At 36.1% G+C, this 4,991-nt stretch overlaps 1 non-coding gene across 1 annotated transcript; it reads left to right on the top strand.

The window, feature by feature from the left end:
* Positions 1–289: 289 nt before the first annotated feature.
* LOC142454073 (small nucleolar RNA SNORA9) lies at positions 290–424 on the top strand. Its single transcript, XR_012785603.1, has one exon. It is a non-coding gene; the product is annotated as a small nucleolar RNA SNORA9 (small nucleolar RNA).
* The last annotated feature ends 4,567 nt before the right edge of the window (positions 425–4,991 follow it).

The raw sequence follows: 4,991 nt of genomic DNA, 5'->3' as shown, positions 1-4,991 counted from the left end.
GGCAAGACTCTGTCTCACATACTTTGGGCATGTAATCAGAGGGACAATTCCAGGAAAAGTCATTATACTTGGAAGAGAGTCAGCAAAGAAAAAGTCTATAATGAAATGAATAGATACTCTTGCTGCAACATTGGGCTCAACCATAGAAACTATTTTGAGAATGGTGCAGGATGGGAAAATGTTTGGTTCTGTTGGACACAGAATTTCTATGAGTCCGGAGGGAATAATGCTACCTAAAAATTACAAAATAATGCAGAATGATTTAACTGCCCTAAAACATCTCAACTTTCTGCAAGCCTCCAGCGTGCTTGGGTTTGGAGTAACCCTGTGCATTCCTACAGTGCTTGCAAGAGAAGCTTTGAAAGGGTTTGAGGCCTTGCTCTACAATATCTGCAGAGCAAGGTTATAGAAATTTCAGACATTTAGGAAAAAAAGAAAAACATCTCAGCTTGCCTCTCCTCTTCAGCCCTTCCCTATCTTCCTGAACTCTTGGAACAACTGATCCATTTATTGTTTCGATGGCTTTCCTTGCCCAGAATATCAAATAATTATGTAGTATTTGACCTCTTCAAACTGCAGTTGAATTCTGTCAATGCCTTTTGTTACTTAGTATCTTATTTCTTCTTATTCCAAGAATGATGTTCTAGTCTATAAATGAATTTCAGGTTACTTACATCTTTACCTATTGAAGGACACCTTGGCTCTTAATAATTTGGTAAAATATGACTAAGCATACTATTTACATGCAAGCTTTATTTGGTTATATATTTTCAAAACAGTTGGTATAATTAAGGTATAATTTCCCTTTTAAAACATATTGTTTGACATCACAAATTTTAATAATTTATTTACTTCACTTCCATTTAGTCCTAACTATTAAAAAAAAAAAACTTCCAACGTTTTACTTGATCAGTGGGTTAACTAATGTTGTGCTGTAAAAAATCTGAAAGAGTAGAAAAATGTCCCACTAATTTCTGTTGTTTTATAATTTAGTTATTTTGTAGTCTTAGAATATATTTTATATACTTTATATTCTTTTAAATTTATTAATGTCTATATTATGGACTAGACAGTATTCTATTTTACTGTCTTTGTAACCTAGTGCTTTTATAACACAAATGTCAAAATGCATGCTCTGGAAAATGAAAACTTAATATCTCACACGTCAGGATTCTTGAAGTTAAGGAATGACTATACAAGGCTCATGCTTGTCTATTTTGACTTTTGGTAGTTACCGACAAGCTTGGATGTTCCTGGTTTTATACATGGGCCTATGTGCTGACTCTGGCTTCCTCTACCCATTTATGCATCTTTCTATGTTTCCATTATGCTATTTTTACAGATAAGAAATGAATTGGTTTATGATTAACCCTACACTTATAAATATAGTATGACCTCATTAACATAGCAAAATAGAAAGACCTTGTCCAAACATGATCACATCTACTGGTACACAAGCAAGGATTTCAACACATTATATGGGTGTGGGGGCAGCATACTTCAAACAATAGAGGGTGGGAAATTTCAATATCATTTCAATATTCTAGTGAGGCCTAATAAAGTCATTACTTTACAATTTGTGCATGATTATTGCTGTTGTAAAGATGAAGGTGACCACTTGAAGATAAGCAAGCGGCCATCTAGCTTACAGGCAACAAAGCCCACATGGAAGAAGCCCACCAGCCTGTGCGATCACAAGGTGTCGAAAGGGATCAGGTATCAGGCATCAAAGAACAAAAAATCATGTAATTGTGAAGGAGGGGCCATGCAGATTTGGGACACAAAGCCCATCTGGCAGCAACTGAATATCCGCTTACAGAAGGGTCCTGGGGAGGAGACGAGCCAGTCAGTGTAGGGTAGCAACGATGAAACGTTTCTCTAGTTCTTAAATGCTTCCTCCCACCGACTATCATGATCCCAATTCTGCCTTATAAATCCAGCTAGACCAGAGGATGTACACTGGTACAGACAGCAACTGGAAACACAGGGAATCCAGGACAGATGAACCCCTCAGAACCAGTGATGAGAGTGACAAGACCGGGAGGGTGGAGGGAGGGTGGAATGGAAAGGGGGAAACAATTACGAGGATCTACATCTAAACCCCTCCCTGGGGGATGGACAACAGAAAAGTGGGTGAAGGGAGATGTTGGACAGTGTAAGATATGAAAAAATAATAATAGTTTATAAATTATCAAAGGTTCATGAGGAAGGGGGGAGCGGAGAGGGAAGGGAAAAAATAAGGAGCCAATACCAAGGCTCAAGTAGGAAGAAAATGTTTTGAAAACGATGATGGCAACAAATGTCCAAATGTGTTCGACACAATGGATGGATGGATGGGTTGTGATGAGTTGTATGAGCCCCCAGTAAAATGATTAAAAAAGATGGAGGTGACTGCATCAAGGCTCCCCCAAGTAATAACTGAAACCAGAAATCCTTAAATTCAAGGACATTTCATTATTTGTGAAGTTCCACTTTAAAACCTGTTGACAAATATATCAAATATCCTTCAAGTGGCAACTCTTATTCTAATCCTTAAAAAATCCTTAAAATTCAGGAAAATACCACTTACTAATAATGTTTATTTCCCAATATGAAATCCCCAGAGAGCCATCAAATTTTCAATGTGGTGATTGTACACATAGTAACTCGTCCTCGAATCTCAAAATTTCTAGAACAACCAAGGAAACACTAGTTTATATTAAGATCTATCCTCCAATATATAATCTCCAGAGAGCTACCAGCCTTTAAAAAAATAAAAGGCTGATCACTATTCATAAGGAGGAAGGAAATCAATTAACAAAAATTGTCTCATTAGATGAAACTTTGAGACTTGAGTCTTTCCATAGCTGAAAATGATTGCAATTTAAAAAGCTTTCTAAAATCACTTGCTGCAGTCAACACCAGGGCATTTGCTGTGCTATTTTGTTTATGTTACATATTATTATCACATTGACAAGACAAATAAAATGTGAAAAAGAAATTAGAAATAACTTTCTAGACAATTTGTTGAGATTTATCATCAATGCACATGGTTTCGCAATGTATGCTGGAAGCTTTCCTACGTCTATTTCCATACTAAACTGTACATACAGAATTTTACCCTAAAATTTCCATTCAGTAAGAATATTCTATCAATAGAATCATGTAAATTTTATTCTGCTTCACTGTGTGCATTATATGGTTTTTCTGTAAGTAATTGGCAGTATAAAATAAAATAACATCACACTATAATTACAATTGTATAATTCTATGGCAACCCTACCCATATGGTTTAACATAAATACAATGATAATTTGTCCTATTTATGCTACATTACATTATTAAAGGCTCTCTTCTTTTAATTCCACTACTTTTAAGTAAATACTTAAAAATGATAATTAAGTGGAATATATTATGCTAAATATTTCAATATTGTATGTAATTTAATCTCATTAATACCTTAAACACATTTTTTACCCCCTGTAAACAATCTTGTGGCATGCATACAGGGAAAATTGGTTCCATGTGATTCTTTTTTTTCATTTGTTTCTAGATTTTTTTTCCTGAATAGTATATTTTGTAGGCTAATTATATGCTTGGATAGCCTTTCAGATTTACATTGAAAATTTGAGAGTCAGCAGTTTTGTTTTGTGTGATTTATATATGAACACCAACTATTTACCAAGATAGGTATTTTCAGAGCTATGTTGTTCACAGATGCCACCGAGTTGGTTCCAAGACAGGTTTGTTCAGTCTTTCAGTTCATGGCACTTTGGATATTTCGCCAGAACCATAATTTAAATGCATTGCTTCTTCTTTGTCTTCCTCTTTCCTTATCCAATTCTCACTTTCATGTGAGATGATTGAAAATACCATGGATTGAGGCAAGCGTGTCCTCAAAGTAATATCCTTGAATTTCAAACGCTAAATAGGTCTTGCGCAGCAATTTACCCCATGCAATGTGTCATTTGCTCTCTGGATGGTTGTTTCATGAGTATTGATTATGAATTCAAGCACGATGAAATCCCTGAGAACTTCAGTCTCCTCTAGGTTTATCACGGTTACCTATTGGTCCAGTTGGATATTCATTTATTTACATTGAGTTGTAATTCATGTTAAAGGCTGCAATTTTTGATCTTCTTCAGCAGCTACTACAAAGCTTCCTCACTTTCAGCAAGCTGAGTTGTGTCAGCTGCAGGTTGAAGTGTGTTATTAATAAGCCTTCCTTCAATTTTTCTTCATAGACCCCAGATTTTTTGGATTGTTTGCTCAACCTAAAGATTGAATAAGAATAAGTAAAGGATACAATCCAGATAGACAATTTTCCTAATTAGAAACCTCCCAATATACTCTGCTCTGGTTCAAAGACTGCCCTTTAGCCTGTGTGTGGTTTCTCAAGGAGTCCCATGGCGTGTCTGCAATTCCAGTACTTCTCAATTTTATGTAGAGTGTTTGATCCACCTAATTTAATGCCTTTGCATAGTAAATAAAGAACAAGTTAGCATCTTTCTGGTAGTCTTTACTTTCAGCCAAGATGTCTCTAAGGTCAACATGATTTCCATAGCGCCGTGACCTCTTCTGGATCCAACTGGGATTTCTCTCAGTTCCCTGTCAAATCACTGCTGCAACTATTGTTAAATGATCTTCACCAAGTTTATATTAATGATATCAATATTACATACAATATTGTTCAATAACATCTTCACTTTGTTACATCACCTTTCTTTGAAATGATCGCAGATATGGATCTCTTCCAGTTGGTTGGTCATTTAGCTGTTTTCCAAATTTCTGAGCGGAGAGAAGTGAGTGCTTGCAGTACTTCATCAGCTTGCTGAAACACTCCCGTTGGTATCCCGTCAATTGCTGGAGCTTTATTTATCTCTAGTGTCTTTAGTGCCGCGTGGATGTTTCCCTTCATTTTCCTTAGTTCCTGATACTACCCTCCCTCATGAAATGGTTCTAGCTCAAGCACTTCTGTTTGAAACATTGGCTCTGTGTCTTTCTTCCATCTT

The sequence above is a fragment of the Tenrec ecaudatus genome, chromosome 7, assembly GCF_050624435.1.
Source record: "Tenrec ecaudatus isolate mTenEca1 chromosome 7, mTenEca1.hap1, whole genome shotgun sequence".
In the NCBI taxonomy this organism is placed as follows: domain Eukaryota; kingdom Metazoa; phylum Chordata; class Mammalia; order Afrosoricida; family Tenrecidae; genus Tenrec; species Tenrec ecaudatus.
This window is presented reverse-complemented; position numbering and strand designations above follow the sequence as displayed.